General features: G+C 51.1%; 1 protein-coding gene and 2 long non-coding RNA genes across 23 annotated transcripts in view; 1 reads left to right on the top strand and 2 right to left on the bottom strand.

Annotated features, from left to right (window-relative positions):
* Positions 1-231: 231 nt before the first annotated feature.
* LOC132684073 (uncharacterized) lies at positions 232-9,706 on the bottom strand. The gene is made up of 4 exons (XR_009612559.3): positions 7,690-9,706; positions 5,842-7,602; positions 5,608-5,685; positions 232-5,468 (listed from the first exon to the last, which is right to left on the bottom strand). It is a non-coding gene; the product is annotated as an uncharacterized LOC132684073 (long non-coding RNA).
* A 708-nt stretch (positions 9,707-10,414) lies between these two features.
* LOC145715737 (uncharacterized) lies at positions 10,415-13,868 on the bottom strand. Its single transcript, XR_014138149.1, has 2 exons — positions 13,274-13,868; positions 10,415-12,140 (listed from the first exon to the last, which is right to left on the bottom strand). It is a non-coding gene; the product is annotated as an uncharacterized LOC145715737 (long non-coding RNA).
* Positions 13,869-14,738: 870 nt separating this feature from the next.
* Positions 14,739-26,377, top strand: part of PCBP3 (poly(rC) binding protein 3) — a 273,712-nt gene continuing 262,073 nt past the window's right edge. For 17 of the 21 annotated variants that reach the window (XM_060640652.3, XM_078452662.2, XM_078452670.2 and 14 more), the window contains exon 1: positions 14,817-14,920. The gene's annotated coding sequence lies outside the window, so the exon portion shown is untranslated. Of the gene's footprint in view, positions 14,921-26,377 lie in introns of all 21 variants that reach the window. The other 4 variants (XM_060640653.2, XM_060640641.2, XM_060640661.3 and 1 more) reach the window with 3 other exon arrangements.

Below are 26,377 nucleotides of genomic sequence, written 5' to 3'. Positions count from 1 at the left end.
TGAGTGGTCTTTAAACATTTCTGATCGCCCACCCGTCGGTAAAAAGCATCTGAGCAAATGCCCCTAAATATATGTAATGTATTTAATTAAAAATATGAACATGATTAACACCACTAACACGTTAAATATTAAATATACTACGAAACATACATGAAAATGAGAAAGATGAGATAAAATGAAATAAACAGTATTTCAAAATGTTCATTTATTATTAAAAAACATTTTGCCCTCAAGTTAAGATGATAAATAATTAAAAATCAATAATTTTAAAAGCACAAGGACGCTGGTGTGAATGAACATGCCTCATGGCTTCTCACACTGTGGTCTGGCTTTCTCTCTGCAAACCCGGGACCGCACGGCTGTCGTCCATGACGGGCTTGCTTCCACACATGGCTGTCACAGCTAAAAAGAACACCTCAGAAAAATATGTAAATTCGTAAATTCGAACAAAGAAGGGCACCTTCAGCTGTGCTTGCAAAATCGTGGCCCGTCAGCTGCGCACAGGCCTCCGTAGACCCCATCCTCGCTGGAACCCATCCCTGGGCTGTGCTAGTGTGTCTTTAATAACCGGGTTCAAAACTCACCGGAACGTTTGATTTGGAAGACCTTTTTCTTAACAGACTAGAAAACAGATTGAACAGGTTTTGGCGACAAAGTCACATGACATTAAATCAAGTCTCGGTTTTCAGAGCACATCACCTGTTTCTTGAAAAGGACAGTGGTTTTGTCCCTGGTAACTCAGAACTTTGCTCTTACCTGGAAGGGACAGGTCCCACGAGTTCTTGTGCTTTTTGTTAGACACGCAGGCCAGCCCTCCTCCGCTCTCGGGCCTGAGAAGGGTGTCTCGATCATCAGCCTCCTGTGCCTTCGACGTGGCCCGTGAGCAGCTTGCAGGAGCAGGCCGGGGTCAGCCCCGTCCTGGGGCCCCTGGGGCTGTCCTCTGGTTGTGCGGCTGTGCGTGCAGGTGTGTGTGCACCGTGTGCAGGTGTGTGTGCACCGTGCGAGTTGTGCGTGCACCACGCTGCGTGCACGTGTGTGCGCGCTCGGGTACGTGACTTTCAAGCACGTATCTACTTGGTGAGGGCTGGTTAGTTAAAACGAAGCCTCATCTGTAAACCACAGTGGTGGGCACAGGTCACCTGAAATGTGGTCCTCTCGGATCTGAGGGATCCCCTCCAACCTCTCAGGCCCTACTCTGCCACTCCCTGTGAAACCAGAACCTCACAGCCAGAGTGTTGTTTCCACCCAGATCCCACGCCCGCCCTTGTAGACCACACCCTGGGTCTCTGGTCCCTACAGTTCCCTGCCAGCCTTCCTAGGAGAGCTCCTAAGGCCTGGGGGGCCTCCCCAAGGCCGAGTGAGTCACCAGCATGTGCCCCAGGCCCATGCTGGGCAAGCGGGGTGGCTGTTTTCAAAATGTGGTGAACAGGGCTTGGCTGAGAGGCCTGGGTCGCCCACCCCCGGGGGGACATTGCTGGGGATGGGGCAGGAAGGGAGTTGGGGAGCTGGAGGCTGCCAAGGCCCCTGTAAGAGTGGGGGGAGGGGGGCTAAGCCTGCTGCAGTATTTCTGACTGTGCCTGGAGAGATGAACTGGAGGGGCCACTCGCCTACCGGGCTACTTTGTGCAAAATAAAAGAGGTTCCCCTGAGGTGGGCGGAGCCTGCAGGGAGCTGCTCGCTGTGGTCCCTGCCTGGGAGCAGAGTGGACAGCACACGGTGTCCCGTGGCCCAGGGCAAGGAAGGCCCACCCAATCTCCGTCTCCTTGGGCGTCAGTGGCCTGGTGCCACCACGGGGGCGGGTCACTTGTCCTCCCGGTGTTGGGTCAAGAGGTAACTGTGGAGAGAAGCTCCAGTTTCTCCTGCACCCCATGGATCATCTGGGGGCGTCCTGTGGGGGGCGAGTCATTTGGGGGGCGTCCACACCTCACCTGGGGGCCCGAAGCTCCCTCCCTTTGTCCCACCTGACCTTCGGTGTCCCCAGTGAGTCATGGACTGCTGTTTTATGCCTGGTTGCTTACACGCAGCTGCCCGCTGCTTCCCGCACCTCAGCGTCCGCCGGTCCTGCTTCCTCCCCAGGGCTCTAGGGACGAGGACGTGCTCCCGGTCCGTTGGTCTAGAGCCACTCAGGCTCCCCACGGAGCGATAGTCCCACAGGCATCGTTCTCGCTCAGCAGCGGGTCTCCGTCCAGACAGTGACAGTGTTGTCTTCTGCTCACGGACATCTGCGGTCACTGACACTGCCCCTGGACGTGTGCACTCCCTCCGTCCTGTCTCCTGCACAGCTCCTCTTCTTTGTGAGGATTCTGTGTTTTGGTTTTGCTTGAGCCTCAGATTGCTGCTTCCACGGTTTTCATCCTTGGTTGTTTCTGTCATGGGTTGGATCGTGTCCCCAAACCCACATGCTGAAGCTCTGACCCCCAGCGACTCAGAAGGTGGCAGTATTTGGAGACAGCGTCTTTAACAAAGAGGTGAGTAAGGCAGAACAGGGTCCGATAGGACTGGTGTCCTCATAAGAAGAGATGAGGGGACACACACACTCACACAGAGGGACGAGTGTTTGAGGACACAGGGAAACATGGCCGTCTACATGCCCAGGAGAGGAGCCAGCCCTGACCACGCCTGGACCCTAGACATCCAGCCTCTGGACGAGGAGAAATCGCTGTCTGTTGTTGAAGCCTTCAGCCTATGGTGCTTTGTTATGGCGGCCCTAGCAACCTCATACATGGCCCATTCTGGAAAGTTCTCAGTCATTATCTCTGAGCGTCACCTCTTTCCCTTCCTCTCCCCAATGCCTCCGGTGGATCATTTCATTCTGTTTTTCATACGTTTTGATGGCCCATAATTTAAACAATTTTTAATCTTTCTGAGCTGTTTTCTGGATAATATTCCCTTCTCTATGTTCTGATTTGATGAATCCTGTTCCCGCTTGGTCTCATCTGTGTTAAGCCCTTCCCTCGAGTTTTTAATTTCTGTGATACTTTTAATTTCTGAGTTTCTAAATTACTTTCTTCATTAAAAGTGTCGCTCGTTCTGTGTTTATGTTGCCTTTGGTCTCCTTGCATGTCTACGTTCTCAGGTGTCTCTGGTCCCAGACGCGAGTCCTGTTGTCTCCTGCTCGGATGACACTTCCTGCGGCTCATCTTCTAGCTTGGAGAAGTGTCCTTCCTGGAAAGCATGCATGTTTTTTCTTTCCTGGGCCCCAGGGAGTCCAATCACGTGACACGACTTTTATCCTAATCCTTATCTTGAGACCCACACACCAAGAATGGGTAGAAATTCATACCTTGCACGGCCACATGTCACACGCTCAGAGTTTCTATTTCTTTTGTGAGCCTTTTCATGCTGACCTCCTGGCAGATGGAGAACTTCCTTGCTGGTTTCTTGGAACAGCGGGTAGAATTTCTCTAGTCTTGTTTCATGGATGGGGGGCCCTTCAAGCTCCCGCCTGATATGGGAGGCTGTTGGTCCAGCGAACGCAAGCCCTCGGCCATATCTCTTACCTGAGCTTCACACGAACCTGTCACCACTCCTGTCCCTGTCCCTCGTTCCCTGAGGGCTGACCTAGCACCGGCTCCATGACCACTCTGGCTTTGACTTCTCATTTATTTTGGACACTATAAAGTTCTCCTTCTTTTTGTGAACCAGGCTGCGTAGTTAAAATTGTATGATTGTTGTTGTCTATTCTTAGTCTAGTTGCCCTAGAAAGTAGAGCCCGAGGCAAAGGCTTCTGTGCTCACGTTTCTCCTGGGGCAATCTCAGGGAAGAGGGGACTGAGACCGGAAGGCAGGAAAACCAATACCAAGGAGGCCACTGGGCGCCACGGGCTGATGGCTCTGTCTTCAGAGAGACCGCGTGGAGCCCCTGGAGATCGGACCCGTCTGAGCAGGGAAAGCGAGAGGGTGGGATGGGTCTGCCGGGTCCTGTCGCTCACAGCCTGATTTTCCCTCCGCAGTTACTTCAGTTCACACTTGCGATTGCGCGTGCGTGGGCCGTCACACACCCTGGTGCATCTCATCCCTCAGAGGCAACGAGAAAGCCCTGAGAAAGCAAGTAGGAGGCCTCGTGGTGAACTTGAGGAAGGCTCTGTGGTGTCATTCACACTCGCATGCCGCACTGGAAACGGCCGCCCCGGGGGACTCTGGGGCCTGCGGTGCAGCCGGGCCATCTGACGGACCGTACCTGAGTCCTTTATGGCGTGTCCCCGCACACCCGCCCCGAGGAGGCACGTCCTTGCTTATTTCCTGAGGGCGGTGCAGGTAGGATTCTTTAAGATGCTATCTAGCTGCAATCTACTAAAAGTTTAGAAAAAAGGTTGTCAAGCCAAGCACTGGTCCCTGCCACTGCAAACGGTCCCAGGGCTGAAATCAATACCCGTCCTCTCCTTCCTCCACCCCCCTTTCTGGATTAGTCTCCTTCAGCTAGAAGTGTGGCCAGTCGGATTTGTTTGTCCTGAGGAATGGAACCCTTGGTTGCCTTGCCCTGGAGGGGCCATGATTGCTGCAATTGTCTGTTCGTAGCTTATCCTTGGCATGGACTAAAATGTCCCAGCGAACCTGTCAGTTCCAGATGTTTCCCTCCCTGTCCCCAGTGAGTATCAGCAAACCTAGCCCTTCAGGGTATTTGGGGTTGATTGCCCCTCCTATACAGTAAGTCCATTCTTTGCTTGCTTGTCCAGTGGCGTGGGAAGCCTCAGGCGGCTGTATGGTGGTCACGGCTTCCAGCGGAGCAGAGATACGGACAGAAACGTTCCCCAGCTCTAGCCAGGGAATTGGGACTCCCATCCTAGCACAGCCTATAACAGCACTGGCAGGAAGGAAGCGCTGATCATGCTCACTGACGACAGTGGTGATGGGGCACACTTGCTTCTCTGTGGTTCCTGGAGCTTGTCTTTGAGGCCCTCGTGACCCAGGGCCACTAACTGACCATGGCTTCAGTACCAACCCTGGATCCTGGGGGACAGTGACCGAATCCTGAGAGGTTCTGGCCCAGAGTGGGCCCCTTAGCTCAGCTATTAACAAGCCTTTCTGTCGTTCTTACTAGGTTGGCTGCTTCTGGGTGATGGGGTCCCGGGTGACATTAGTGAATCCCATGGTCATGTGCCAACCTTCATGCCTTCTTTACTTTGACATAGATCTCTTGGAACAAAAAAATGTTGTATGGAATACTGTTTCGATTGTGTAAAACAGCATAACAAACCACCTAGAAACCGAGTGGTCTAAAACCTACAATTTATTATGATTTACTTTCCTGGGGTTGGCAGGATAAGGTAGTGGGTCTCAGCTGGTCCTTCTTATGGTTGCAGTCATATGGTGGCTGCCCATCTGAAGCCTTCTTCCCCGAAATGGCTGTAACTGCTGGGGCTGCAGGTGGATCTCACTTCCCATGCAGCCCCTACCTGAGGCCAGCTTGGGCTTCCTCACAGCATGGCAGTCCCAGGGTGGTTGGATATCTATGTGTTGGCTGGCTTCCCTGAGAGCAAGCATTCCAAGAGTGAAAAATTGGAAGCCACTTGAGGCCTGGCCCCAGAAACCAGTACAGTGTCACCTCTGTCCTAGTCTGTTGGTCAAAGAACCCACCCAGTTTCAAGGAGAAGGAGCACAGATTTCACCTTTTGATAGGAGGAGCGTCAAAGAATTTGTGGCCATCCTTAATCTTCTGCAGGCAGTAGGTCAATAGATTAGGAGCTCTAAGCCATGGGGAAGACAAGGAAAAAAAAACCCATGCTAAAGTATCTATAAACTTCTGTAAGGATAAATAACTTTACTTCCAAGGTGGAGGGCGTTTGAGGTCATCGGCCTGCCTCCATGAGGCTGGCTGGTCTCCCCAGGGCATGGTGCCGTACCAGAAACTCGGCATTGGTCTGTGCTGCTGGCAGGCTCGGCACTCAGCAGTGACAGTCACCACATTGGGCTTGATGAGGGGAAGGCCACGCCCTGAGACTCGTGTGTGCTTTCTTCCCTCTCCTCATGGACACTCTGTTCATGGAACAATGGTATAAGCCGTGGACTTGGACTTGTGGAGGACAGAGGCCGGCTGGGATCCACTGATGCATCATCCTGCCCCCCTAGTGGCTCAGTGCCTCCTTCGCAGGAGACGCTTTCTAGTGTGTGTTAACACCAGACACACGGGTCTTCAAGCATCAGGCCTCTTTTGCAGGCCAGCCACACGCCTGTTCTCCCCAAGTTTTTGGATCTACTTTTCTGATCTTGCTCCTTTTATGTCCTGATCAGCAACGCAAGCCATCTGCGTTGCCGACTTGGAGTCTGTGAATATTTCATATAAATGGAACGGTTACGTGTTGTGCCCACAGATCTTCTATTAAGAGGAGGATTTCCCTTCACTGCCTGCAGGGCCAGCCAGAGGGGCTACGATGTGGCAGAGTCCATTTCTGGCACTAACGTATTGTGCTGACGTGTGTGAATTTCAGGCTGGAACGTCCTCCTCTTGTATTATTTCTCAAGAGAACCTCTATGAGAGCACAAGCATAAGAAGGAAGAGGCACGTGACGGATTTCCAGTCATGACTCCGTGGGCCTGGTAATAGCAAGCTCACATTGATGGTCTGGCCACACAGCCTATCCATAAAATATCCCAAAGCACACCAGAAACTGTTTTTCAAACGGGAAAGCCCTTCTTTCAAAAAAATGTGTATTTATTTTTGAGAGCGAGAGTGAGAGAGACAGCCTGTGAGTGGGGGGGAGGGGCAGAGAGAGAGGAGGATCCGAAGTGGGCTCCGCGCTGAGAGCAGAGAGCCCCGTGTGGGGCTTGAACTCACGAACTATGAGATCGTGACCTGAACTGAAGTCGCACTTGACTGATTGAGTCGCCCAGGCGCCCCTCAAGTGGGAAAACTCTTGAGAGTTTCTCAATGTTGCCTGAGAACACTGAGGGTCCGTACTGCGACACCCACAGAATGTACCAGAAACTCTACCGTGTCCTGACGTCCATAAATACCTCTAGACATTGGCTCCGCTGATCACTTGGAACAAGGGCTTCAACACCTTGTATCCAAGCCTAGCCTTGCTGCGGAGTCCTGCTCTGGGCCCCACCTGAAGCCAGGAGCAGTGTTTCCAACTGTTGTCTCCAAAATCTAAGGAGGCCTACCAAAACTTCTGCCCCCGTCTTAACAGTAGAAGGCTTAAGGTGCAAGCACTTACTTACTTAGAGGCTGTGCCCTAAATCACTGGACCCCTAAAATCTCATGGGCCCTGAATCCTCACCGGGCTCAGTTCCCACCCAGTGGCACACACATATCTTACCCGGGATTCTGGGGTCCCGGCCGCTTCTCACTCACCAGATCCAGTGAGTGTGATGTCGTCAGCATTGTAGACCGTGAGGATCAAGGCTCCGGTGAACATATCACAACCAAGAGCAGGCTGACGTTGACCCTGGGCTGGGCTGTGAATGTGCACTGCTGTCTTGGCCATGAAGGCAAGCTGCTGTGACCCGCACGAGGAGGGGAGAGAAGGAGGCACCTTCACACTCCTTGTGCCCGGGGCTGAGTTGGTCTGCCCCGGGGAGGGTACCACGCAGCCGCAGGTGGGGGTTCCTCAGTTCCGGTGCCCTACTCTATCCTCTTCCTCCTTGTCATGTGCCCTTTGTCACTAAAACAGAGGCCGGTTTGAGGACTGGAGCCAGTTAATGACAACAGTGGGGTTGTGCTGTTGTGGGTAACCTGTTGGGTAACCTACCGCACATCCGGTGGTTGGACAGGCAGTCAGCACGCAACTAGTCAGGTTGGGTGGGAGTTTGGCCCGGATGCCCTCCAGTGCCGTGGGGTCTCTGCAGTGCTGGCCTGGGCAGACGGCAGGCCTGCCTCACAAACCGTTCTGGGTTGCCTTTGTGGCTCTTCAGTGTGGCCTTGGCCCGTCTGTGCCTGATCTCTCCTCACAGAGGGGCAGCTGCCTTGTCTTCCTTCGGTCCCGTCTTTAGGGCAGCTCTTTCCCCATCAGCCTCAGCCTCCCCTCTCTCCACGCTCTTTCTCAGGCAGCCAGGACAGTCCCAGCCAGCCGGAGAGGTGCCCTTCCTTCCCGGGCTGCCCCACTCTGGGAGGTTCCATCCTGCCGGTTTGTACCCTCCAGCTCACCGCCTGCATCAGGGATCTTGAGCTGAAGAGTCAGCACTGGTCCGTGTCACGTGGCGAGGATGAGCGTCCCACTCTCCTGAGGTCTCTCACTGTGTCCCACACAGGGAGGACACCAGTGGAGGCTGGCAGTTTGTGAGTGGGGGGGGGGGAAACTCTTGTTCCAAACAGTGTCCTCCTGGTAAGGCAGAACCCACCCTGATCCTCTCCCCACACGGCTAGGGGCTGGGACAGCAGGCATACGTTTTTAGTTCTGGTCACTATCTTCAGGGTGTGTGTTTGTGTATGTGTGTGTGTGTGTGTGTGTGTGTGCACACTTGTGTATGTTGCCTAAGATGATGTGGGTCCTACAGAAATAAAGTCCTGGAAGGGCTGGGCTGTGCCCACCCTTTCTCACCTTAACTAGATATGATTTATGTCAACAGAGAACTTTCACGTGACCCTAACTGAAAAACAGCCGACTGGTGAGTCCCCGGTAGGACATTAGATCCGTTTGGCAAAGACAGGCGTCTATAGTACCCCTTGCATCCAACCACCTACCCGGTGGCTCCTCCCTCCGGGTCTGGAAGGTCCACTTTGCCCTTCCGGCCTCTTCCTGCTGGCCCTGAGCACGCAGTGTGCAGGGTGGGGAGGTGGGGGGGGGGGTTGGAACAAAGACAGCAGCTCTCACTCTAGAGCCTTCCGTGCAGGCACGTGGCAGAGGGGTGGGGTTTCCACGGCCACTTTCCCTGTGAGGAGCTTTCCTAAAGGAGAAGGGAGGCCACCGGCTCACTCCTGGGAGGTGTGCCTGCCACGTGTCCTTTTAGAGAGAAGGGAGAAGGCCACACGAGACCCTGTGCAGTGCTCTGCTCGCAGTGTCCCAGAGACCCGTCCAGGAGCTCCCACGGGGAGCAGCCCCCACCTGTCTATCTGTCTCTGTCTTCTGTTTCTCTCTCCCTCTGTCTCTCCTTCTCTGTTTCCTTCCCCCTGTCTGCAGTCTCCCCTCCCATCTCTCTGTCTCTCTTTCTTTCTGTCTCTCTCTCTCTCCTTGTCTTTTCCCTCCCCCCCTTCTCTCTGTCTCTGTCTCTGTCTCTCTCTCTTTTTTTTTTTTGGTTTTGCCCCCTGTCTCTCCCTCTGCCTCTGTCTCCATCCCCCTCTCTGTCTCTGCCCCCCTCTCTGGCTCTGTTCCCCCTCTGTCCTCCTCTCTGCCTCTGTCCCCCTCTCTGGCTCTGTCCCCCCTCTCTGACTCTGTCCCCCTCTCTGGTTCTGTCCCCCCTCTCTGGCTCTGTCCCCCCTCTCTGGCTCTGTCCCCGCTCTCTGACTCTGTCCCCCTCTCTGGCTCTGTCCCTCCTCTCTGACTCTGTCCCTCTCTCTGGCTCTGTCCGTCTCTCTGGCTGTGTCCCCCTCTCTGGCTCTGGCTCTGTCCCCTCTCTGGCTCTGTCCCCCCTCTCTGGCTCTGTCCCCCTCTCTGTCTCTGTCCCCCTTTCTGACTCTGGCTCTGTCCCCCTCTCTGGCTCTGTCCCCCCTCTCTGACTCTGTCCCCCTCTCTGGTTCTGTCCCCCCTCTCTGGCTCTGTCTCCCCTCTCTGACTCTGTCCCCCTCTCTGGCTCTGTCCCCCTCTCTGGCTCTGTCCCCCCTCTCTGGTTCTGTCCCCCCTCTCTGGCTCTGTCCCCCCTCTCTGACTCTGTCCCCCTCTCTCTGTCCCCCTCTCTGGCTCTGTCCCTCCCCTCTGACTCTGTCCCCCTCTCTAGCTGTGTCCCCCTCTCTGGCTCTGGCTGTGTCCCCCTCTCTGGCTGTCCCCCCTCTTTGGCTCTGTCCCCCTCTCTGTCTCTGTTCCCCTTTCTGACTCTGGCTCTGCCCCCCTCTCTGGCTCTGTCCCCCTCTGGCTCTGTCCCCCTCTCTGGCTCTGTCCCCGGCTCTGGCTCTCTCTCCCTGCTGGCAGTGGTGTGTTGGCTCCAGAGCCTGCTGTCTGAACTGGGAGACACAGTCAAGGGCAGCTGTGACTCACCTGCTTTTTCATGTGAAGGCCAAGAGGACGTAGGCCACTGACCGGAGTCCCTTGGGGATGACAGCAGCACTGGATGAACCCCAGGCCCCCATCCACAGCCAGACCGTGGAATACAGCCTGCTTGTCAGAGGCTAAAAGCAGGGAGCCCCACCCAGGAAGCTAGTGTCCGGCAGGTGCCAGCGGAACTCGTGCTAACCGCCAGCATGTTTACCTTTAGGGTGGGAGCCAGATGCTTCCGTGCGTGGTTCAAGCCCACCTCCCCAGCACGGGGATGCCCTCTGTGCCTCCCATAAGGACAGCCTTTGCTGTCCCCCAGCCCCTCATCCCCACAGAGCAGCCTGCTGGCTGTTGTCGATATGCCTGGTTATAAGGTGATCCGGGAACACGGGAACACAGAAACGGGGCAGCACGCGGTTCCGGAAGCTCAGGACCCAGGGCAGCTGTAAAGTGCAGGTCAGTTTGCCAGCCCCAAAGAAGAGAGTGCCGGGTTGCAGCACTGTTGATGTGTGTGTCCTCTGTCTCGTCGTCCCGTATGCTCGACTTGGACGCTCCGTGCATGCTCACCTCTCCTTGTGGAGCACATCTCCAGCCTTCGCCGTCATCCAGGCGGGGGCTCCTCATGAGCATGCTTGGCTAGAGCTTCCCCTCTGCACAGGTGCCACCTCACCTCCCCCCACCCCTGCCCCAGTCACGGGCCAGGGACTTGGCCAGTGACGGGTTAGGAGTCGCTCCTTCAGCAAGGGGGGCGCAAGGGGAACACCCCCCCCCCCCCCGATCACCTTGCCTGATGAAATGCAGTCAGATGCTTCGGCAAGCAAGCAAGATCAGGTGCACGGCTTTGGATTCCAGCACCACACGGGAGGAACCCTCGGCTGCTGCGTTGGGTGTATTTCCCTGACCAGGGCAGCGGGTGCGGGGACTGGTTTACTTGCTTTGATCTTCACTCCATCGCTCTGGCCATCACACAATCTCCTCTGAGCTCAGCAGACCCAGCCGTGCTGCCCCCAGGCTGCGCTTTGTGACAAAGAGGCTGTGGGGAAGGAGGGCAGGCTGGCTGGCTCTAGCCCCCAAGGGTGTGGTCGCGCTGCCTCAGCGGTTTGTGAAGGGGGTGTTACAGCAACCCTTGTTCCCTAGGTGGCCGACTCGCCACCACATGATCTGTGCCCTTGTGTTCTGGGCTGAGCGTAAGGGGTGGCTGAGGTGACAATGTGAGTTCTCCCTGTGGAAAGCAGGCCCCGCGTGGAGGCAGAGTCCTACTGAGGCCAGCAGATGCCCCACACTCCAAATCGGGCTCAGGTTGACTGCTCCAGACCTCTCTCCATAGCAGGGGAGGGGGGCCTCTGTAGCTGGGGGTGTTGGGTGCCGCTCACGCCTGGGAAACCTGTACTCCCCGGAGGACTTGGACGACATAGCTGGCCACTGGGACTGCTTTCTGCATGCAACCAGTTCCCTGGCCCTTTTAGCCATCTACTGTGGAGACAGGAAGCCTCCCTGCCCTGACCCCACGCTCCAGCCGGAGATAACATGGCCACCAGCCCCTACTCTCTGGTGTGTGTGTGTGTGTGTGTGTGTGTGTGTGTATGTATGTGTGTGTGTGTGTGTGTGTGTGTGTGTGTGTGTGTGAGACAGTCAGGAAGGCTGGGCAGTATAAGGCTTCCCAGGGCTTGATCTGACATCATTCCAAGCGGATGATAATTCCAAGGCTGCTCTCTCTGTTCCCTTCATCCTCCAACAAACACCATGGACTTATTTATAAATGCAGGCCCCTGGGTGCACTTCTCACGGGAAGGACCGCGGTGACAGCGATGGAGAGGGTGGTGAATGGCACACACAGTGCTAATGAAGGGGGAAGTGCCTGGAACACAGTGTGTGGGGAATTCGAGGCAGGCTGGCCCCATCCAGGGGGAGGATCCCAGGCCCGCTCCAGGCCCCGGCCCAGCTGCTGTGGTCTGCAGTTTGGCTCTCAGAGATCTGCTAACGTATGATAATATGCCAGCAGGCGTGGATTGTCTCGTGTGTCAAGGGCGGGGGCATGAGACGAGCTGCTTTTTTCCTCCCAGGGCTGGCAGGAACTGGAAATAATTGAAAGTTGTTAGGGTCCAACATGCTGTCCCGAAAACACTATCATTAATTTCCTAATGACTAACTGTGTCTTTCAGGAGGCAATGAAGGCAGCTGAGGGGACGAGGGCCCCTGGCGGGGACGGGGAAGTGGGAGGCTGGCAGCCTGTAATCTGGGGGTGGACTGAAGGTGTTGTGCTGCGCCTGCACCCCACACCCTGGCCTCGGGAGCGGGGACCCCAGGGTCCTTCTGTCCCCTCTGCCCACAGAGTCAAGGGGAGGGTGACGGTCAGAGCCACGCAGTCAGGACATGACACGTCCACGTCCTGCAGGGTGCTCTGCCGCTGCTCCTTCTCGTTCACTTCCCAGCACCTCCCTCCATCGTTCCGGCTGCGGGACCACCCAGCCAGGCCCCCCCCCCCCCCGCCTCCACATCCTCCTTCCTACCCCCAGAGCACACGGTCAAGCACGTCTCTCCACTCCAAGTGACAGTCGCTGCTACACTGCTGCGTGGGCGCCCACGTCCCCTGCCTCTGTGACCCCCTTCTTTGGAAGGACTCACAACCCAGGTGTTGTTTGTATTTCTGCTTCCCCCAGTGCTGCCGCCCTTCTGTGTGAACCCCACCCACAGTCCCTTCTCACCCGGTAGCCTGGCGCCCTTTCTTTTTCAGAGGTTGCCTTTGAACACACAAGGGACATAAGAAGACAAATGAGACCCAGCTCTTCCTGACCCCCCCCCCCCCCATGCCTGCACTGACTGCTGTCACCCAACCTGGCCAGTCTCTGAATGCCCAAGGGGCCCTTCGTGCACTGTGGTGAGGCTCCGGGTCATTTCCAATGTTCCCACAAAAAGAAGTGGTCATAACTGTGACCTTTGTGTGGGTGGGCTTCCAGTGGCCCACAAAGGAGTAGGGTTCACAGGGGAGAAGCCTGGGAAATGTCTCCCGCCCCACTCTAGGGGCAAAGGGTACAATAGGGCCACCAAGTGTCACAGCTTTATCCCCAGGTCCGTCTCACAACCCCTGTCCTGACAGCCGGTGGACCCCTCTGGGTCCTCAGGGGCCTAAGAAGTCCAAGCAAGGCTGAATTTCTTTCGTGTGGGGAAGGGTGCGGGGTAGGAAGTCCCAGGACCCCTGTAGGCCTACCTGGGGTCACTCCTGGGCCATCGGAGGTCACTGCGGTGCCTGTGACCGCTTGTGCTGTGTGATGCTGCACTGGAAGAAATAATCTTGCTAAGGATAGGCCCCAAATGCACAGATGAGACAGAAGGGTCAGCTTCACGAAAATGACCCTAATACGAACAAAGCACAACGAATGAAGCCCAGGAAGTCTGGAGAAAGGGTAATAAAACAAAAACACGTGAGACATTGTGTCTTCTGAGGACAGCCTAGTAGCTCTTCAGACAGTCTTGGTCACCTGGGTATTCGGACCCGCACACTGGCACATGGATTCCTCAGTGGGCAGGAAAGAAGGCGCACCTGGTGAGGAGCCGAGACAGGTGCTGGGCAGGCTTGCCCAAGGCTTGCCCAGGGCCGGGACTCGAGAGGGGCGAGGTCCTGAGACAGGACAGGAGACTGTCGGCTTTGCTCTCCCGGCAGGCCAAGCCCTTCCAAGCCCCGCGGGGAGAGGAGGGGGAAGGGCGCCAGCCCAGGGAGGGTCCAAGTCCAGCCAGGTCCACTCGGCCCATCCTACGCCCAAGACTAACCAGGCCACCCCCAGGCTAGTGACCCGTCCCCGCTCCACCTGTGGCCTACCCCCTCCCCCCTCCCGCCACAAGCCACGCCCACGGCTAGTTACCCACCCTCCCTCCAACCCCCAGCCCTACCCATAGCCCTGGGACGCGTCCAAGCCAACCCCCTGACCTCTTTCCCTCTAGGGGCTCGCCCTTCCCCGCCCACTTGTGGCCCGCCTCCCTTTTTCAATGTCCCAGCCTACGCCACGCCCTCGACACGCCAGGGACCTGCCTTTCCCCACCCACCCATCAACGGCTCCGGCCCGGCCCAGGGCTTGCCTCTGCCACGCCCAGGAACCGCCCCAGGCCACGCCCCGAGCCAGTGACCCGTCTCCTCTCCTCCCCATTGTGGCCCTGCCCCGCCTCTGTCAACCCCGGAGGCCTCCCTACGCCCCCCATCTCGGCGAGTAGCCTGCCTCTTGTTCTGCCCCTTTTGTGGCCTCGCCCCAGTTCTGGGACCGCCCACTTGTGGTCGCTTCTCTGCCCCCGCCCCCAGCCAATTACCCTTTCTCCTGGGACCCCTCCCCCTTTATTTATGGTCCCTCCCCTCCTTGGGACCCGCCTCAAGTCTGGCTCCGCCCTTGCTCCATGACAGGTTCATGGCCCCGCCCACCGCCAGTGACTCGCTTGCCCAAGACCCCGCCCCAATTTCCGTCACGCCCCCATCTCCATAGGTCCCGCCTCACCACCTCCCCCTCGCCCCGCGACGCTAATTGGTTTCTTTCCAGAGAGCTTTCCCGGGCTCCGATAGGCTTCATCCCTTACCGTTCCTCCTTTCGATTGGCCCGCCGCGCCCGCTTTCGCGAGGCCCAGCACTTGGACGGGGCGGGGCCAGCGGCGGCGGGCGGCGCGGGATTGGTCGGCAGCGCAGAAGGGGCGGGCCCGCGCCGCGCGCAGCGCCTCGGCTGGAGCGCAAGGAGCGGCTACCGCCGCCTCGGTCGCCTCAGACTCGGTCGCCTCAGGCTCCGCCGCCGCCCGGATCGCCCGGTCGTCACCAACCCTCGGCCCCACCCCGGGCTCCGGCCGGCCAGCCGGCGGGCACGCCCTCCTCCGCGGACAGGTGAGCGGTCGCGGGCGGAGCTGGGGCCGGGGGTCCTGGCCAGGGTCCAGGGGTCGGGCCGGGGTCAGGGCCGGGGATCGCGGTCGGGGGTCGAGGACAGGGGCGGGAGAGCGGGAGCCGGGACGGGGTGGGGGGAGGTCGCAGCCGGGGGCCGAGCGAGGGTCCCGGCCTCGGCCGGGGAGGGGGAGGCGACCTCCCGCGGCCGCTAACTTTGCCCGCGGGGCCCGGGGCTGGGGGCGTACGTCTCGGGGAGGCCGAGGGGCCTGAGACCCTCCCGCGCCCCACCAAGTTGGCGGGCTGCGGGGGGCGACGCGGGGCGGGGCGGGCGGCGCGGGGCGGAGTCGGGGGCGGGGGTCCGCGCCTCAGCCCGCGCCCGGCCGCCCTTCCCCCCCACCCCCCCACCCCGCCGCGGGGTCTCCGCGCCCCCGGCCCGGCGCCGGGAGCTCCCGGGGTAGCGGGGCGGGACGGCGGCTGGACGGAGGGAGGTCTGCAGCGGCTTCCGGGAGGCGCGGACCCCCGCCCCGCTGCCCCGAATCCCGAAGTTACTGGAGCTGCGCCTTCAAGATCAGAGTTAACGGCCCCGCTTGCGGGCGCGCACCTGCCGCGATTTCGTGCCGGAGTTTGGTGGCTCGGGACCGGGGCGGACCGGGGCGGAGACCTCGGGGCGCTCGCGGCGGGCGGGACGCGGGCGGCTTGCGGGAGCCGCGGTGGGAGCGCGCGCCGGCGGGCGTAGGCGGCGCCCCGCTCCCGGGAGCGGGACCCGGGCTGCCCGCGGCGGCCCCCGGCGCGCCTCGGCGCCCCCGAGTCGGGGAGGCGCGGGGCGCGGGCAGGCTCTGTGGGGTCACTGTGTTTTCTCCTCTTACTTGGGGTGCGTCAGAACGGGTGTATAGTCCGCACCGTGCGGCGCCTGGAAGCGTCGTTTACTCAAGTGTTTGTTTTTCCGCTTTTCCTTCCTGTTGAGAAGCGTGTCGCTCGCTTAGCAGATCGGAAAGTCAACCAGAAGTCGGGCCAGAGTAGCGCAGGCTGGGTTACCTCTCCTGCCGCCCTTCCCGCCGGGCGACGTGGACTTGCGGGCGCCTTGGGCTCTGCGCGCGGGCGGGCGGCGCTCTCGTCGACGGGAGTCGCGGCGCGTGACCCGCAGAAGGCACGTCAGGGCAGCGGGGCCCTGAGCAGACCTCGGGGGCTAGACGGGGTCCAGGCCCTGCCGTTCCAGCTCCCCCTGTGGCTCGGCCGTCGCGCGCCCTTCCAAATTGTAACTCGCTTTCAGGGGCGGAGGGTTGCCCCTTGTCTGTGTCTGGAGCCCGGCTTGCACGTTGGAGTCAGAGGAAGTGGTGGAGGTGCGTCCCCGCGAGCGGAGCTGATTCCCAGCGCCTTCACGCGCGAGAGCAGCTCGGCCTCCCGGTGTCTGGATTCTGTGTCTCCCTCTCTCTCTGCCCCTCTCCCCGCTTGTGTTCTCTCTTTCGCAAGAATAAATAAACATTAAAAAAAAGAGAAAATATCCAGATTTATGGTTCTACTTTTTTTGGTAGTTATGAGACAATTTCAGCACCTGGGTTCATTTTTCTAGGTGTTTAAAAGGAAGCGGTCTTTTTTCCTGTCGTTGGAGTGAGGCTGAGAGCATGCTGTGTTTATATTTGCGAAACCCGGTGAGGTCCCTGAAACAGTTTGGCCGTTCAAAACTGCACGTTGTGTTTCAGTTTGAGCAACTTCATTCCTGGACCTGTAGCCCGTTCCTGGGTTGGTTGCTCTGTGTCAGTGGCAAAGTCATTCCTATTTTCACAGAAACCTCAGGGCTTTATTGTAAAGTCATCACTGAAGCAAATCTTGGTAGATGGGAATTGGACATCCTTTTGGTAAAGGTTGGTCCTTTGGGCCAAAACAAAGAAAAATGCCAGCTAATGTATTGGAATCACTCTCCACTTAAACACTGGTGAATGAATGCCCTAGGTTTTGGGCAGCCCTGATATCTCTGAGCTCTCAGCCCTAGTGGCAGGTCCCCTACGGCCCGTTGGTGCGCCCACTGTCCATGGTGCTGAACACGTGTCCTCTGTTTCTGTCTTCGTCTTAAATTTCCAGCGTGAGAGGGTTTTTTGGAGTATGTTTAAAAAGCATTTTCGAAATTTACACAATTGAGGAAAAGTTGGACAGGGGAGTTCTGTTGAGCCTGAATGCAAGCATATCTTTTAGAAACTCAAACCATGTTTTTGTCTCTTTTTTTAAAATGGATAATTGTGCTGACTCAACATTACCTTTCCCTTACTTAGTCTCCTTCTCACCAGGTGGGAATTTTCTTGCTGGAGTATGGACATCAGGTAATAAACCATTGAAACTAAGTGAGAGCCTGTTTCCTTAACAGCCACCCTCTTAAAAAATGTACCTTTACTATAATATGTACACATATTTGTACGAGAAGCAGTTTGTTTTTCTCTAAACAAGGTCAATTGTAGCATCCCTCACACTCATGTGGTACTTTCCAGCCTTCCCAGAGCGGGGCTCAGGCCTTCTGTTGTACGTGGTGGGCCTGTTGGGCAGGAACCAGGCATTCTTGCCGTGTTGGAGCAGCATCTCCTCTCTCTTCTGTAATTTTGAGGACATCTTTGTAAACCATTTTAGATCAATTTAGGTAAATTCTTTATTCTCTTGAGGTTAATTTTCTGTTCCTTTAGAATTGCCCCATAGGTTGGCAATAAAAAATAACGGGTACAGAGATTCTTCCATATGATAGTAAATTGTGCATCAAACTATGCACAGCTGTTGAGGTGTTTTGTTAAGAGTATCTGAACTAGTTCTTTGGCCCCATCAACTGAATACTTAACTCAGGTCACCCCGTGAAAGAGTCGCCTGTTTTGTTGAGGGAAACCCAGGGCTTCTTTCTGCCTCCTCCAAGCTTCAGAAATAGTGTCTGAGTGCCCACTCTTTGCCAAGGCCCCTGCTGTGATCTGGAAATCCACAGGGGAATGATACCGAGTATTTATCATTGAAGGACTCCACTTTGGATTGAGGACAGGACATGCAAACTGATGGTTACAGGGGGCCACAGTACTGCAATTGGGATACATAAAAAGTTGGGTTGGTGTGTTGAAGAGGGGTAATTAATTTAGGCTGAGAATCAGGGAAGGCTTCAGAGAGGAGGTAGCCTTGGTCTGAGACCTGGAGGGTGAGTTGTAATTGTTTGGGCACCGATGGGTATGAATTCATTACAAAAGGACAAGAAGGTTGGTGTAACTGGAGAATAGGATGTGTGGTGGTTGAAGGTGTGAAAGGCATTGTGGAAGTGTTGGGACTCAGAGGTGTGGGGGCGAGCTGAGGGGAGGTTGTGTGGGAGGCAGAATAATGGCCTCCCACATCCTAATCCCCAGAACCTATGAATATGCTATGTTATGTGGCAAAGAGAATTTAAGGTAGCAGATGGAATGGAGGTTGCTAATCAGCTCATTTTAAAATAAGGAGATTATTCTGGATTACCCTGGCAGGGGAGGGGGGCAGAGTAACCCCAAGGGTCCTTAAATATGGAAGAAGAGCTAGTGTCAGAGTGCTGTGAACTGAGGAAGACTACCCATCATTACTGCCTTTGAAGATAGAAGGGGTTATAAGCTAAGGCCTGTGGGCAGGCTCTAGAAGTGAGAAAAGGTGAGAAAATGGATTCTCCCCCAGAGCCTCTTGAAAGGAACACAGCCCTGCCGACACTTTGGTTCTAGCCCAGTGAGACCTTGTGTCTCACTTCTGACCCCCAGAACTGTAAGGTACTTAATTTCTGTTGTGTTAAGCCACTACATTTGTGGACATTTGTTAGAGTGGCCTTGGGAAACTGATACAAGTTGGGACTGCTCTAGAAAGTTTTAGCTGGTGAAGTTTAAAGAGGAGATAACATGGTCAGATAGGCTGTAGAACACAAAACAGTTCAGCTGCTGTTGGGAGGAGGTTGCCCCAGGTAAGCGTGGTTCTGATCCCTCGTTTCATCTCCCGGCAAGATTGGCATATGATACTCCTACCTGGCCTAAGTCTCATCTGAAGTCATTCTCCTAGTCGTCTGTCCAGTCTCCACTCTTGCTTATTGCCATCTCCCACTGGCCCATTTCCTTTGTGCTGGGCACTCAGGAGAGAGTGGACCAGGTCTACATTTATAAGTGGGATTGTGGGGTCATGTAGGATGGGCCCAATTCCAGCCTCAGAGCAGTCATCCAAGTGTTTTCCAAACAAAGGTTTGTTTCTTCACATCCTCTCTAATCCTTTGTATCTTCAGATGTCTTAATTTTTGTCAACTAGGTATGAACTCACTGTTTTACTTTGCATTTTCTTGATTATTGGTAAGTTTGAAGATTTTTATATCCATTTATTAGCCACTTGGGTTTCTTCTGTAAATTGTATTAATATATTTGTCCATTTGTTACCTGGGTTGTCCTTTTTAAAGCTTTTTAGAAGTCCTTTAGATATTCTGGTTTCTATTTGTGCCCTGCTTTTTTTTTTTTTAATCCTTTTAAAAATGCTGTTTTGATGAAAAGATGTTTAATTTTTATGTCAAATTTATCAATCTTTTCCTTATGGTTTGTGGTTATTAAGTCTTATTTAAGAAATTCTTTGTTACCCCAAGTCATAAGATATCCTCATCTTTAAAAAAAAAAAAAAGGCTTGAACATTTGCTTTTTGTATTCTACTCTGAACTTATTTTTGTGTGAGGTGTAAGGTAGACATATAGTTTTAGAACTTTTCCCGATGTATAACCAGTTGTACTGTACTGTTTATTATACTATTTATACCATCCTTACCCCAGAGATCTGCGGTGCTTCCTTTGAAACATACAAAATTTTACAACTATATGGATCTGTTTCTGATTTCTCCATGTAAATAATGATAATTTCGTTTCTTCCTTCCTAGCCGTTAAATCTTTTATTTGTTTTTTGTCTTACTTCCATCGTTTGGACACTAGGCAAAGCTGTATAGAAATTTTGATAAGGCTATGCTAATACTGTTTTACATCTTAAAAGCATTACTTTTAGAGCCTTAAATACGAAGTTTGTTATTGTTTTTTGGTAGATTCCTTTTATTAGGTTAAGGATGGTCTCCTCTGCTAATAGTCTGATAAAAGATTTTAAAAATCATTAATAGATTTTGAACGTTAATAAATGTTTTTCTTGATGGTTTTTTTTCCTCTTTAAATTGTGACTAAGATGAAATATTTTAATCTTTTAATTTTAGACCATCCTTGATTTCTTGGGATAAATTGTACTTTGTCATGACATACTACATTAAAAATTATCATTGGATTCAATTTAGGATTTTGGCATGTATTTTCATGAGAAGTATTGACAAATAATAATCTTTTCTTGTATTGCTTTTATTCAGATTTGGTATCAAGGTGATGCTTTATCATCTCTGTAATAGTTTCTGAAAGGGAGGGATTTTTGTTCCTTGGAAATTTGGCAAAATGGATTCTCAAATATTCTGGATCCTGGACCCTTTTAGAACACGGAGACTTGGCGCCAGCAGTTATGGCTTTAGAAGGGTTGCGGATCCATTCTTCTCATGTTTTGTTGGCCAGGAGGAGTCGTTCTGGTCATACTTAGTTTCAAATGGAGCAGCAGGTAGAGTTTTCCCTGTCTCAGAAGTCCAGGACAACTGGATACTGGTAAATATGAGTAATATTTACCAAACTATGGAGGTTAATTGATGTCACTACTGCACAGCTAGTCAAAACTCAAAACTGTCTTCCTCTCTAGGTCTTGTTTGAAGGTTTGCAAGTGTGCAACGTCTACAAGTGTGTTGGTCATCAGGGGACTGATTAGAATGTGAAGCTAGACACGTTGGTTTTTATTTGCTGTGAACAAACCATCCTGTTTACTCTCCAAAATCCATCTCGGGAATTCTTGCCTATTTCTCCTTATCACAGAGGAAAAGTCTCCCTTTCCACTAATGTAATTCTGGTTTTTTTTGTTTGTTTGAGAGAGAGACACACAGAGTGTGAGTCGGGGAGGTGCAGAGAGGGAGACATAGAATCTGAAGCAGGCTCCAGACCCTGAGCTGTCAGCACAGAGCCGCCTATGGGGCTTGAACTCACGAACTGTGAGATCATGACCTGAGCTGAAGTCAGATGCTTAACCGACTGAGCCACCCAGGCGCCCCTCCACTAATGTAATTCTTAACTATCCTTCAAGCTGGAACAGTTCCCACCTCCCTGCTTAAATTCTGTGTTAACTCTGACTTGTGGTGAATTCTCCCTTCACTTTTTACAGTACCGTTCTGTGTAGAAAAAGCAGGGTTCAGATTTGTCTGTGGGTAGTCATTTGATCAGAACAGTCTTCATATCCAAGCACATGTTTCCTTCCTTTGCCTGGGCTCTGCCCTGGGAGGCCAGATATAGTGGACAGGTGTATGAAGGTGGCCCTCCCATGATCCACATGATTCATGCCTTTGTATAATCTTTTCCCATTGAAGTAGCATTTGCTTCTAATCAATAGAGTATGGCAAAAGTAATGGGATGTCACTTCTGTGATATTGTTGCATTATATAAAATTCAGTTTGCTAGAAACTCATGTAGAGACTCTCTTTGCTGGCTTGAATAAGTGGCTATGTTGGAGCAGCCCACATGGCAAGAACTTTATGTGGCCTCTGGAAGCTGAGGGTGGCCTTCAGGGATAGCCACTAAGAAGCAGGGGCCCTAAGTCCTACAGCAAGGAAACAACCTTTACCACGAACCCGAGTGAGCTTGGAAGTGAATTCTTCCTCGTTTGAGCCTTTTAATGAGAACATGGCCTGGCCAATACCATGATTACAGCCTTGTGAGACCCTAAGCAGGGGACCTAGTTAAGCCGACTCAGACTCCTGACTCCCAGAAACTGTGAGATAACAAATGTAAATGGTCTTAAGTTGCTAAGTTTGTGAGTTTGTTATGCACCTAATGTATCAGATTTTTACTGACCTCCCATCTACCCTTACTAGAAGTGAATTTGGGTTGATGAAGGATAATTTGAATCTAATTGAGATAATCCATTCTTTATTTTTTTAAAAAACTTTTTCCTATTTTTAAAAGTGATACACGTTTTGTGTAGAAAAATTGAAGCAAGCAGAAAGTATAAAGGACAACACAAACATTCATAATCTTACCACACGGGAATAGGCAGTGCACGGGACGCCTGTGTGGCCCAGTCAGTTAAGAGTCTGGCTTTTGATTTCGGCTCACAGTTTGTGAGAGAACCCTGCTTCTCTGGCTCTGTGCTGACAACGTGGAGCCTGCTTGGGGTTCTCTCTCTCCCCCTCTCTCTGCTTCCTTCTGCTCACGTGTGGGTGTGTGCGTGGACGTTCACGGGTGTGCTCTCTCAAAATAAAAAAATAAACATTAAAAAAAAAAGTAGAACAGCCAATGTGTTTTTCTACTTTTATATGTGGTATGATATACATATCCTAAGTTCAGATTCATTCCATAATGTTTTATGGACAGCTTTCTTTCTTTGTACCACATAGAGTTTCCTTGTGTCATAATCATATTCTTCTAAGATATGATTTTAAATGGCTGCATACTATTCCAGTGGGTGTCCCAATTGATTGAGCCACTTCCCTATATCTGAACATTTATGCTGCTTTAAACTTTTACCATGGTAAATAATGCTTTGATCGATAATCAGTAACCTATACAAAAATCATTGTATCGCTGATAATTTATGAAAGATAAGCTTCTAAAGGCAGAATTATTAGGTCAGAGCTTATAGATGTTTTTAAATCTTTTGATACTTAACTATCCAGCTTCCAGTGTTTCTATAAAATACCATAAAGCTCAAACCTCTGTTTCTGTAACTCACCAGGTTGGGATAGGACAGAACTATTGATTTTTGAGCATTTAGGTTCCTGTTTTCTTAACCCTGTTTGCAAAGTGCTTTTAAATTATTCATTAAAGTGCAGTATGGATTCTATTTATAGACACATTTGTGTATGAGATCGCTCCCTTAATGCCTGGGCAAAAAGCCTACGAATTGCTATTATCACATCCCTATCTTTGTAAATCCATTTCTACTCCTATCCACCCTTTCTTTGTTCTAACCAAATAACAACACTGAGACACATAAGGTCTTGTAGCCTTGAGATTGCTCAGAAGTGGCTTTTCTGATCTAACTTTTGCTCTTTTCTTCTTGCCATTCATGAGCTAGTTGACTTCATAACTATGGGAGATCAGCAGAAAATTATTAATTTGAAAATATTTTACAAATACATTTTTCCTGATTCATTAAGTGAGTGTTTATTTAGAAAATTTCTAAAGTAAATGTTAGTATCAAAAGCAAAATAAAACTAATTCTGTCACCTACAGATGACTACTGTATAAACATAACTTGCTCACAATGTTTATTTATTTTGAGAGAGAGAGAGAGAGCAAGTGAGGGAGGGGCAGAGAGAGAGGAAGAGAGTCCCAGATCAAGAGCTGGATGCTTAACTGACTGAACCACAGGCGCCCCATACTAGCTTATTCTTCTATTGATTAGATTTCAGTGACTAATGTTTTGCGTGGGATTTTTGCATCCATGTCTCTGAGTGAAATTGGTCCATGATTTTCCTTTTCTGTAGCTGTTTTCTCTCTACTTTGAGGTGAATACTTGATTTATTAATTTGCAGCTTTATTCTAATATGTGTACTTAAGGTGGTACATTTCCTGATAAGTAATGCTTTAGCTGCATCATACAGAATTCGATTTGGGGTATTTTGCGTATTGTTTACTCTGTACTGTACATGGAATTGTGCCCCTCTCAAATTCCTGTTGAAGCTCTAAACCCCAAAGATGGTACTTGGAGGTGGAGCTTTAGGGAAGTAATTAGGTTTAGATGAGGTCATGAGTGTGATGACCTAATGATGGAATAAGTACCTTATGAGGAGAGACCAGAGAACTTGCCCTCTTTCTCTCTCTCCTCTCCACGTGAGGATACAGCAGGGAGACAGGTCTCTCTGCAAGGCGGGAAGAGCCCCCGGCCAGAACCCTCCCAGGCCGGCGCCCAAAACTGTGAGAAATAAAAGTCCATTGTTTAAGCCACTCGCTCTGTGGTATTTTGTTATAGCAGCCCAAGCAGAGTAAGGCAGTTATATTTTCTAATTTCTGTTATGATATTTTACATTTATAAGTCATTTAGAAGCATATTTAAAATTTTCCAAACATATGCATATTTTCTTACCCTTCTCCAGCATAATTGCATTGCCCCAAGTCTTGCTCTTTATGATTTTAATTCTGAGAAATTTGCTGATGTACCTTATGGCCCAGAATATGGACTGTAAGTTTTCTCACACATTTCTGTGTGCTTGAAAAGAATTAGGTGAAATGTTCTATACATTCCATTCAGCTAACTTGTAAGCATACTACTCCCATCTTCTGTTTTCTTACAGTTTTTGTGTTTTTTTTTGGTCTGGTGGTTAATATCCATTACGAAGATAATTACCCAATTTCATTATGATTATGGATTTGTCTTATTTCTCCTTGAAGTTCTGTCAATTTTTATTTATATACTTTGAGACCATGTTGTTAGGGGCGTGCAAATATAAAATTGTTATGTCATCCTGAGGAACTGAGACTTTAATTATTATGAGTGGTTCTTTTTATCTCTAGTAATGAATCTTTGCCTTTATGGTATCATATGCAATGCTAAAATAGCCATAACAGGTTTCTTTAGGCTCATATTTGCATGATACCTTTTTTTTAATCGCTTTAATTTCAGCCTTGCTGTATTCTTAAACTTTAGGCAGGTACCTTGCAAAATAATCAAACAATCAGATTGTTTTTCATCCAGTCTGATAATTTTTATCTTCTAAGTGGAACATTCAACTCATTTATATTGAATGTAATTACTAATCTATTTGAATTTAAGTCCATACTCTTATGGCATATTTCTCTTGTCCCACATTTTCTGTGTTTACTTTTCTTTCTTTTCTTATATTATTTGAGAACAGTATTAGGATTTTTAAAAATCATTCTACTTTTCTACTCTCTTCAGTGTGTGGGAGGTTACATTTTACTTTTCTTTCTTTTCGTGGTTACCGTGTAAATTAGATAACAGGCTATTAACTTAGCCAGATAATGCGGTTATACCTGCCTCGTGGACCATGCAGAGATCATAGTGTCTTAGGCACTTGAACTCCATTCACTCTTTCCAGACTTATAAGTGCTTATTATTGTGTTTCTTAACCCATGTGCTCTATTTAAGCTCAATGAAATATTAATATTAACAGTGTTGTTATTTAATGTACAGTCCGTCTTCATTTATATTTATTCACATCTTCATCCACTTTTTTTTGCTTTTTGTTGCTCTCTGACATTTCTGATCTTCATTCTGGGGTTGTTTCCCTTCTGCCTGAAGAGGCTTCTTGAGAAATTCCTTTACTGCAGATCAGCTGGTAGTAGAACGCTCCCTTTTTTTTTCCTTCTAAAAGTATTTTGATTTTACTTTTGTTTTAAAAATTCTTTAAATATAATTAAATTTTGAGGGGGGAATATAATTTACATGCCACAAAATTCACCCTTTTAAAGTTTCTGATTCATTGGGTTTTGCTATATTTACGAGGTTATGCAACCATCATCACTACATAATTCCAGAACATTTTTGTCACCTTAAAAAGAAGCCTTATAACTGTTAACAGTAACTCCTCATTCTGCCATCCATTAATCTACTGTCTGTCTCTAAGGATTTGCCTATTAGGGACATTTCATATGAATGGAATCATAAATATGTGGCCTTTCTTATCTGGCTTCTTTCACTTAGTATAATACATACTTTTTTTAATTTTAGAGAGAGCACGAGCTGGGGAGAAGGACTGAGGGAAAGAGAGAGAGAGGCAGAATCTTTTTTTTTTTCTTTTTTGAGAGAGGGAGGGAGAGAGAGAGAGAGAATGAATGAATGAATGAATGAATGAATATCTTAAGCGGGCTCCGCCCAGTGTGGAGCCTGACTCAGGGCTTGATCTTATGACCATGAGATCATGAACTGAGCTGAAATCAAGAGTCTGACGCTCAACTGACTGGGCCATCCAGGTGCTAAGAGAGAGAAAGAGGGATAGAGTCTTAAGTGGGCTCCATCCTCAGCACGGAGCCCAAGGCGGAACTTGATTCCACAGCCCTGGGAATTTCGGCCCAAGGCCGAAATAGAATTGGTTGCTCAACTGACTGAGCCACCCCTAGTATAATATTTATAGGGTTCATCCATGTTCTATCATGTATCAGTACTTCATTCATTTTTATGGCTGAATAGTATCACGTTGTATGGGCATATCACATTTTATTTTTCCACTCACCATTAGATAGACATTTGGGTTGTTTCTACTTTTTTGCTGTTATCAATAATGTTCTATGAACAGTCAGTGTACAAGTTTTTGTATACATACATATTTTCAGTTCCTTTGTGCACATACTTAGGAGTGGAATTGCTGGGTCATATAGTAACTGTATGTTTAACTTTTTGAGTAACTGCCAAACTGTTTTCCAAAGATTTTGCA

The sequence above is a fragment of the Panthera onca genome, chromosome C2 (genome assembly GCF_046562875.1).
Source record: "Panthera onca isolate mPanOnc1 chromosome C2, mPanOnc1 haplotype 2, whole genome shotgun sequence".
Classification (NCBI taxonomy): Eukaryota; Metazoa; Chordata; class Mammalia; order Carnivora; family Felidae; genus Panthera; species Panthera onca.
The sequence above is the reverse complement of the archived record's forward strand: the minus strand, read 5'-3'. Positions and strand labels throughout refer to the sequence as shown.